Source organism: Corylus avellana, chromosome 5 (genome assembly GCF_965113065.1).
Source record: "Corylus avellana chromosome 5, dhCorAvel1.hap1.2, whole genome shotgun sequence".
NCBI classification, from domain to species: Eukaryota; Viridiplantae; Streptophyta; class Magnoliopsida; order Fagales; family Betulaceae; genus Corylus; species Corylus avellana.
This window is the reverse complement of record NC_142494.1, coordinates 14,778,567-14,788,861: the sequence shown is the minus strand read 5'-3', so window position 1 is coordinate 14,788,861 and position 10,295 is coordinate 14,778,567. Positions and strand designations below refer to the sequence as shown.

Sequence of the window (10,295 nt, the reverse complement as noted above, 5' to 3'; positions counted from 1 at the left end):
ACAAACAAAGCTCTTGTTATTATGGCCAATATTTCTATTCGAAAAAGGTATTTTTGTATACAATAACCACATTGCTACATGTATAGTTTAGTAGTAAATGCCTGATTCCTTCTCTTAATCTTTTAATAGTTCAAGGTCCCTTCGGTTTGTTTGATTCACATTCCGATCAAAAAATAAATAAACTTCAGTTCTTAGAAGGATTTAATCATTTACCTATAATGAAAGATTTCAGGAAGAATAGAGATGGTACTCATTATTTATATGAAAAAGAGTAAACTTGAAATTTAGAAAGGAAAAAAAAAAATAGACTATAATTTTATTTTTATTTTGAATTCGATCAATACTTCAAGGATCTACGGATCAAGAGTACACGGATTTATGTCATTGCACGCAAAACACTACCTCAATTTTGTTGGCGTAGCCACTATGAACATCAAGCCCACAAGATGTATCACCACTGTGATGCATTCTAACGAAAGTTTGAAACAATTGGATCAAATAATAATAATAATAATAGTCATGCACGATCAAGTGAATTTTGATCAGTCCACGGATAGCATAAATCATACTTGTTTCTCTTGGGGTCTAGAAAACATGCACCAGTAGTTCTAATCTTCCAAATGCAATTCATGCATACATCACTGTCTCTAGCGTAGTCGTAGATATTAAAACAATGGCTTTGATTTTTCCACGTAAATATACAAATGAATAGTGTAATCCCCTAAAAGTTTGGTGTAAAGTTGATCTTGAAGAAGCCATTTGATTTCATTGTGTGGACACCAAGATCGTTGTTCTTTGATTTACAGCCAAGGGTAAGAGGCAAGCCATTGCCTAAATCATTAGTGATTTTGACAGTTTTTGCGTGATGCTCCCCAATTCCAGCAATAATAGTAAACTCATTCAAAGACAACATATGCCACATTACTAGCAACACTACAAGTCTACTGAATGAGATCATGATATTTTTTTTTTTTTTTGCAATCTACGCTGGGTGGCTTTATTAAAAAAATATGAGCGACTTTCAAATGGTCTCCAGGAACTGTATATATAGTGGTAAAAAATATTGGCTTAAGACCATAAAGTTTTTTCTAGATGCCGTGGATCATGAAGAAAGCGCAATGACAGTCAAGGCAATAAATTGTAGAAAACGAAAGCTTGGATAAACTTGGAAAGAAATATTCTGGTAGCATATAGAAAAAGAAAACAACTAGAAAAGGTAGTCAAAGATAGACAATGAAGGAGACGTGATTTCATATTATGTATTCCTTATTCCATAAAATTCTCTTCTACAAAAGAAAAGGATTCAAGAAAATCTTCTTTTGTTACACAAATCACTTAGAGCACGTGCAGTAATTTCTCTTTGATTTTTTCTAAATTTCAGGCACAAAATTACATTTTACTTCTCTATCACAATAGTTTCCATTACCTTTCCCTATACCATTAAAATATTATTTCTTTACAAAATACAAGTTTCCTACCTACCCTCTCTTTTTTCACAAAATTCTAATACAATCTCAATTAAAGACAAAAATATGAAAGAGGAGAGGGGAAAGAGAAATGTTTATATTAAAATATAGAATAACTTATATAAGGAGGTTGCACAAAAGGTGAGTATTGTGCAACCAATTAGAAGGTGACACCTAAGTTAAATTTATCAAACTTAAATTTTTTTTTAAAAAAAGTCTAATTACACCAGATTATAAATAAAAATTAATTGTTTTTTTGTAAAAAAAAAAAAAAAAGAAAAACAAAATTGAAGGGGAGGCTGGCTAGCCACCCCACCCCCACTTGGGGTGGCCGGGCCGCCACCCCCAAGCCTTGGGGTGGCGCCGCGGCCACCCCATAGGCCATGGGGTGGCGGCCAGCCACCCCAGATCCGGATCTAGGGGGGCTGGCCACCACACCCAGCCCATAGGGGTGTCCGCGCAGCCACTCTTATGGCCTGGGGGTGGCTCGCCGGCCACCCTATGGCCTATGGGGTGGCCGGCTGCCACCCCTGGCCATGGGGTGGCCGCGCGGCCACCCCCATGGCCTGGGGTGGCTGCCAGCCACTCTTTCAATTTTGTTTTTTTTTTTTTGTTTTTTTTTTTTAAATAAAAAAATTAATTTTTTATTTTATTAGAGTATAATCTGGTGTGGTTGAGTTTTTGTTTTAAGTATAAGTTTAATGAAATTAGTTGATGTGTCAGTTTCTTATTAGTTGCACAAAAGGTGACTTTTGTGCAACCTCCCTATATAAGTTATTCTCATTAAAATAATATATTTTTGGTTATCTACACATTAGAAAACACTATAGCAACCCTTGAGAGTTGGTTTAAATGTAGGAAATTTGATGTGAGTAGGTTTTTGTGGTTTTCTTCAATTTTTTTCTAAACATAATGAAGGGAATGACATATAATGACATATGGCATCTGCTACTAGTGCACTAGTAGCAGTTTCCCAACCTTTTTCCCTCAATTTAGGGAATAAAACTACTTTTTGATTCTCTATAAAAAAAATACTTCACAATAGAATGCCTTATTTTTCCCCGTATGAATTAAATACTAATTATTTTGTATCATTGCAACCAATGAGAGAGGAGAGATGTATGAGAATTGTTGGGACACGTGAAGGAGAGATGAGAGAAAATGATTTGTTTATAATTTAATAAAGCATTGGTATCTACAGTGTTTCCCAATGCATTGGGAAATACAGTAGATATCCTTTGGTCTAGGCTAAATATAGGGCTTTTGATGTGGGTGTGTTTTTGTGGTTTTTTTTTAATTTTCCCTAAGCATAGGGAAGGGAATGGCATATAGGGCATCTGTTGCTAGTACTCTTAGTGAATGCCAGTTGTTTACTTACAAAAGAAAAGGGGTATTAAGTTAGATTCCATTTACATTTGCTAATTTAATACGTATTCCAAACAAATTTGCTCTTTTAAGCGTTTTTGTTTTAATTCATTTCTTCAGACAACTTTAATTATCGGTTTCTTTTGGAGTTATGTGAAAACAACAGTAGTTTAGGTATAATGACATTAAAGTTTATTTATATCAAATTGTTTCAGTCAAGTCCTGAGACCTAACCTGGCCGAGACCCGCCTGAGACTTGACCGGGACTTGCCCGAGACTTGCTCTGGATCTAACTGGGACTCAACCGGGACCCGCCCGGAACTTGCCTGGGACCCAACCGAGACCTGCTCGGGACTCCCCCAGAACTTGACCAAGACTTGCCCGGGACTTGACCAAAACCCGACAAGACCTGCCTGGGACCCCGTCGGGACCCGTCTGGGACTTGACTAGGACTCGCCCAAGACCCATCCGGGACCTACCCGAAACTTAACCGAGACTCACCCAAGACCCACCTAGGACTTGTCAAAAAATATTTTCAGCAGAAAACATTTTCCTTTTAAATGATTTTTTGGAAAACTTTTTTCGGTATTTGGGCATGAACGAAAAATCAAGCGGGTCCCCGACGTCAGAAAATGTTTTCAGTAGAAAACATTTTCCTGAAATATATTTTTTGGTATTTTGTGTGTACGCAAAATCATATTAAACACTAAATTATTGTTAGTTAATTTGTATATTTTAATTAAACATAATTTTCAGTTTTATTTTTCAAAATTATTTTATAGGTTAATATGATTGAATGAAAATATATATATATATATATATATATAAAACTTAGAGATTTTCCGTGCATGCGTCAAATGTCGAAAAATGGTTTCATCGTAAAACATTTTCCTATAAAATGACTTCCCTAAAAATATTTTCCGTGCGCACGCCAAACGCCGAAATTTGTTTTCTTCATAATTTCCTGTAAAATGACTTTCCTAAAAATATTTTACGACGGAAAATATTTTATGCCGAAACAAACAAAGCCTAAGCTAGATTCTATTTACATTTGCTAATTTACTATGTGTTCCAAACAAATTTGCTCTTTTAAGCGTTTTTGTTTTAATTCATTTCTTCAGACAACTTTAATTATCTGTTTCTTTTAACGTTACACAAAAACAACATTAGTGTAGGTATATAATGACATTAAAGTTTATTTATATCAAATTGTTTCAGTTATAGCTCTAATATGTTTATATGGTCTGAGAATGTGAGTTTTGTACGTGGTTCCACAAAGAAATATGGCTTATTTAAAAGCCGGAGCGATACACCCCTTTTGGCCAAAACGAATGACTCGACCACCCCTCTCTCTCTCTCTCTCTCTCTATATATATATATATATATATATATATTCGCCATTTGAGTTGGCCGAAACACCCTCAATGGCCATAGGGGTGGTTCGGCCGCCCCCAAATATGCTCAGATGGCTAGGGATGGTTTCGGCCACCTCAATTTGGGCATTTGGTGGGGTTTGGCCAATCCCCATTTTATATTTTTTTTATCTAGTTTTTTGATATATTTTAAATTTTCTATTGTAAGTGAAACGTGTCACAATATGAATCATGATTGGTGTCTATGTGGCTCATTAGGATTTTTTGTTTTATTCGTTTGAAAGTTATTCAATGTTCTAACTATATAATTTTATTTATCCAATGAATCTTTTTTTTTTTTTTTGACATGTCCGCATAAGAATGGGGAGAGGGATTCGAACTAGTGACCTCCACTTCATTATGCGTGCTCTCAGCCGATTGAGTTACCTCTTGCCACTAATTTAAGCAAATATGAAACGGATCTATTTAATTATATCTAGATACGATATGAGTATAATTAAAACCAAATCATTCATTTAAATACCATATATATGACGTATAATTAGCTCAACTTAATCACTATGATACAATTAAATCTACAACCACATTTGTGATTCAAAATTAAGGAAAAAATGCAAAATTAGTTCTTGTGGTTTACCTAATTTATAATTAGTTCTATGTAATATAAAAATGAATGCAAATGTCCTTGAGTTATTCCAAAAATAAAATAAAAAATAAAAAATTAGTCCTTATAGTAAAATTTTGTCTACTAATTTAACAGATTCCGTTAGTGTGACACTAACTTAAATCGAACAAATATCGCAACTTTATTACCTTTGACGTTTCACGTTATCAAAATCTGTTAAGTCAGTGAACGCAATTTGACTGTAACGACTAAATTGTTTTTTTAACATATCTGAAGGAAGTTTGAGTTCATTTTAATACCGCGGGGAGTTAATAGCAAATCAGGTAAACCACAAAGATTAATTTTGCATTTTTTCCCAAAATTAATTAGAATAAACTACAAACAAAAAAGAAGAGTAAGATACAAATATAATTATTAAAAGAATATTTTGGATTTTATTTTTGTTTAAGAGCAGTCAAACCCTAGAAAAAGAGCAGCGATGAGAAAGCATAGCAGAGCCTGGAGGGTGAGCTAATTACGACTCCCTCCTCCGCGCCCCCTTTCTCCTTCCCCCTCATTTTTCCAGCCTCCACCATAGATCGATCAAGGTGCGTGTGTCAATGGTCCTCGGGGTGCTTACTAGCTGCGTGTAGCTGGTCGGCGGTGGTGCGTGGAACACGTTAGGGTGTGTTGGGTTTTTATTATTGTATTTTTGTTGCTTTTGAATAAGAATGTATTCTCTCTAGATCTGCTTTTAATAGTGATCTATGGGGTGAGGTTTTATTCATTTTCCTAGGTTTTCTTTTCACGAATCCTTTAGAATAACGAAATTGGTTTCCAGTCGATCTTTTGTTTTCTTATGGTTCTATTTCTAAGAGCAAGACATAGACCAATGACGGAGGAGTTATCAGGCATAAAGAAGAATTTTCACTATAGTGGAGGCGGCAAAGGGGATTGAGATTGATAAAGCACTAGTAGCGGAGATATAAACGTGATTCCATCGAAACTTTGAAACAATTGGATCAAATAATAATAATAATAATAATGACTTTCAATTGCTCTTTATTTCACAATTCACTTGATAAACTCTTCATTTTCAATGTCAATGGCTTGTAATCATGCACGATCAGGTGAGTTTTGATAAATCCACAAATGGCATAAATCGTACTCGTTTCTCTTGGGGTCTAGAAAACATGCACCAATAGTTCTAATCTTCCAAGTGCAATTCACGCATTCATCACCTCTAGCGTAGTCGTAGATATTATACCAATGGATTCGATTTTTCCACGTAAATCTACAAAAGAATAGTGTAGTACCCCAGAAGTTTGGTGTAAAGTTGAACTCAAAGAAGCCATTTGGTTTCAGTGTGTGGACACCAAGATCGTCGTTCTTTGATTTACAGGCAAGGGTAAGAGGCAATCCATGGCCTAAATCATTAATGATTTTTACAGTTTTTGGGTGATGTTTCCCAATTCCTGCAACATTATTAAACTCAATCACAGACAACGTAAGCCACATTAGTAGAAACACTGCAAGTCTACTGAATGAGATCATGGTGTTTTTGTTTTTGGTAAACTACGCTGGCTTTATAAAAAAATTAAAAATAAAATAAAATAAAATAAAAAAAAAATCGGAGTGACTTTCAAAGGGTGTCTAGGAAAAGAGATAGATGAGTTCCCCTCCAATAAAATGATTAATTTAATATCATGTGATCTAATAGAACACGTATCAGATATTTGTTAAACTAATGATTAAGTGATTAAATTTACATCTTCTTATTAGCTTAACCTTGTTGAACAAATGATAATTTAACATGGTATCAGAGCCAAAGGTCTTGGAATCGAACATTGACTCCATTAATTCATCCATATTTAAATTAAATATTTCACATATTGAGCCTCACCTATTAAAAGGGGGGTGTTAAACTAAAGATTAAGTAATTAAATTTACCTCTTTCTATCAGCTTAAGTAGTTGGGACAAGTGGTGATTTAAGAATATTAAACTGATAAGAATAAATACTACACTTGATCTTAGCCAAAAGAATGAGAAAGGTACACAAACAAAGCTCTAGTTATTATGGCCAATATTTCTATTCGAAAAGAGTATTTTTATATACAATAACCACATTGCTACATGTATAGTTTAGTAGTAATTGTGTGATTCCTTCTCTTAATCTTTTAATAGTTCAGGGTCCCTTCGATTTGTTTAATTCACATTCTGATATAAAAAAATAAAAAAATTCAAAAAAATAATAATAATAAAAAAATTCAAAAAAAAAACTTTATTTCTTAGAAGGATTTAATCCTTTACCTATAATGAAATATTTCAGGAAGAATAGACATCGTACTCATTATTTATATGCAAAAGAGTCAACTTGAAATTTAGAAAGGAAAAAAAAAAAAAAATCAACTATAATTTTATTTTTATTTTGAATTCGATCAATACTTCAAGGATCTATAGATCAAGAGTACACGGATTTATGTCATTGCACGCAAAACACTACCTCAATTTTGTTGGCATAGCCACTATGAACATCAAGCCCGCAAGAAGTATCACCACTGTGATGCATTCAATCGAAAGTTTGAAACAATTGGATCAAATAATAAAAATAATAGTCATGCACGATCATGTGAATTTTGATCAATCCACCAATAGCATAAATCATACTCATTTCTCTTGGGGTCTAGAAAACATGCACCAATAGTTCTAATCTTCCAAATGCAATTCACGCATACATCACTGTCTCTAGGGTAGTCGTAGATATTAAACCAATGGCTTTAATTTTTCCACGTAAATCTACAAAAGAATAGTGTAATCCCCCAAACGTTTGGTGTAAAGTTGATCTTGAAGAAGCCATTTGGTTTCAGTGCGTGGACACCAAGATCGTTGTTCTTCGATTTACAGCCAATGGTAAGAGGCAAGCCATTGCCTAGATCATTAATGATTTTGACAGTTTTTGGGTGATGCTCCCCAATTCCGGCAACAATAGTAAACTCATTCAATGACAACATAAGCCACATTACTAGCAACACTACAAGTCTACTGAATGAGATCATTTTTTTTTTTTTTTGCAATCTACGCCGGGTGGCTTTATTAAAAAAATATGAGCGACTTTCAAATGGTCTCCAGGAACTGTATATATAGTGGTGAAAAATATTGGCTAAAGACAATAAAGTTTTTTCTAGATGCCGTGGATCATGAAGAAAGCGTAATGACAGTCAAGGAAATAAATTGTAGAAAATGAAAGCTTGGCCAAACTTGTAATGAAATATTCTGGTAACATATAGAAAAGGAAAACAAGTAGAAAAGGAAGTCAAAGACAGACAATAAAGAAGACGTGATTTCATATTATGTATTCCTTATTCCTTAAAAATCTCTTCTATAAAAGAAAAGGATTCAAGAAAATCTTCTTTTGTTACACAAATCACTTAGAGCAATTGCAGTAATTTCTCTTTGATTTTTTCTAAATTTAAGGCACAAAATTACATTTTACTTCTCTACCACAATAGCTTCCATTACCTTTCTCTATACCATTAAAATATTATTTCTTTACAAAATACAAGTTTCCTACCTACCCTCTCTTTTTTCACAAAATTCCAACACAATCTCAATTAAAGACAAAAATATGAAAGAGGAAAGGGGAAAGAGAAATGTTTATATTAAAATAATGTATTTTTGGTTCCCTACACATTGGAAAATACTGTAGCAACCCTTGAGAGTTGGTTTAAATGTAGGAAATTTGATGTGAGTAGGTTTTTGTGGTTTTCTTCAAATTTTTCCTAAACATAATGAAGGGAATGACATATAATGACATATGGCCTCTGCTACTAGTGCACTAGCAGCAGTTTCCCAACTCTGAATTAAATACTAATTTTTTTTTCTCATTGCAACCAATGAGAGGAGAGAGGTAGGAGAATTGTTGGGACACGTGAAGGAGAGATGAGAGAAAATAATTTGTTTATAATTTAATAAAGCATTGGTATCTACAGTGTTTCCCAATGCATTGGGAAATATGGTAGATATCATTTGGTGTAGGTTAAATATAGGGCTTTTTATGTGGGTGTGTTTTTGTGGTTTTTTTAAAATTTTCCCTAAGTATAGGGAAGGAAATGACATATAGGGCATCTGTTGCTAGTGCTCTTAGTGAATGCCAGTTGTTTACTTACGAAAGAAAAGGGGTATTAAGTTAGATTCTATTTACATTTGGTAATTTAATACGTATTCCAAACAAATATGCTCTTTTAAACGTTTTTGTTTTAATTCATTTCTTCAGACAAATTTAATTATCGGTTTCTTTTGGAGTTATGTGAAAACAACAATAGTTTAGGTATAATGTCATTAAGGTTTATTTATATCAAATTGTTTCAGTCAAGTCTCGAGACCCGACCCGGCCAGGACCCGCCCGGGACTTGACCGAGACTTGCCCGAGACTTGCTCGGGACCTAGCTGAGACTCGACCGGGACCCAGCCAGGACCTGCTCGAGACCTACCCAAGACTTGACTCGGACTCGCCCGAGACTTGACCGAAACCCGACAAGACCTGCCTAGGACCCCATCGGGACCCGTGTGGGACTTGACCGGGACTCGCCCAAGACCCATTCGGGACCTGCCCGAAACTTAACCAAGACTCACCCAAAACCCACCTAAGACTTGTCAAAAAATACTTTCAGCAGAAAACATTTTCCTTTAAAATGATTTTTTGGAAAATATTTTTCGGTATTTGGGCATGAACAAAAAATCAGGCGGGTCACCGACGTCAGAAAATGTTTTCAGCGGAAAACAATTTCTTGAAAAATATTTTCCGATATTTTGTGTGTACGCAAAATCATATTAAACACTAAATTATTGTTAGTTAATTTGTATATTTTAATTAATCATAATTTTTAGTTTTATTTTTCAAAATTATTTTATAGATTAATATGGTTGAATGAAAATATTAAAAAAAAAAAAAAAAATTAGTGATTTTCCGTGAGTGTGTCAAATGCCGAAAAATGTTTTCATCGTAAAACATTTTCCTATAAAATGACTTGCCTGAAAATATTTTCCGTGCGCACGCCAAACGCCGTAATTTGTTTTTTTCGTAATTTCCTGTAAAATGACTTCCCTAAAAATATTTTACGACGGAAAATATTTTATGCTGAAACAAACACAGTCTAAGTTAGATTTTATTTACATTTGCTAATTTAATACGTATTCCAAACAAATATGCTCTTTTAAGCATTTTTGTTTTACTTCGTTTCTTCAGACAACTTTAATTATCTGTTTCTTTTGACGTTACGCAAAAACAACATTAGTTTAGGTATATAATGACATTAAACTTTATTTATATCAAATTGTTTCAGTTATAGCTCTAATATGTTTATATGGTCTGAGAATGTGAGTTTTGTACGTGGTTCCACGAAGAAATATGGCTTATGTAAAAGCTGTTGTGATACACCCCTTTTGGCCAAAACGGATGACTCGAACCCCCCCCCCCCCCCCGTCTC

The 10,295-nt window shown here is 34.2% G+C and overlaps 1 pseudogene; it reads right to left on the bottom strand.

Moving 5' to 3' along the window:
* Positions 1 to 6,720: 6,720 nt before the first annotated feature.
* LOC132183459 (U2 spliceosomal RNA) lies at positions 6,721 to 6,864 on the bottom strand (annotated as a pseudogene).
* Between the last annotated feature and the right edge of the window lie 3,431 nt (positions 6,865 to 10,295).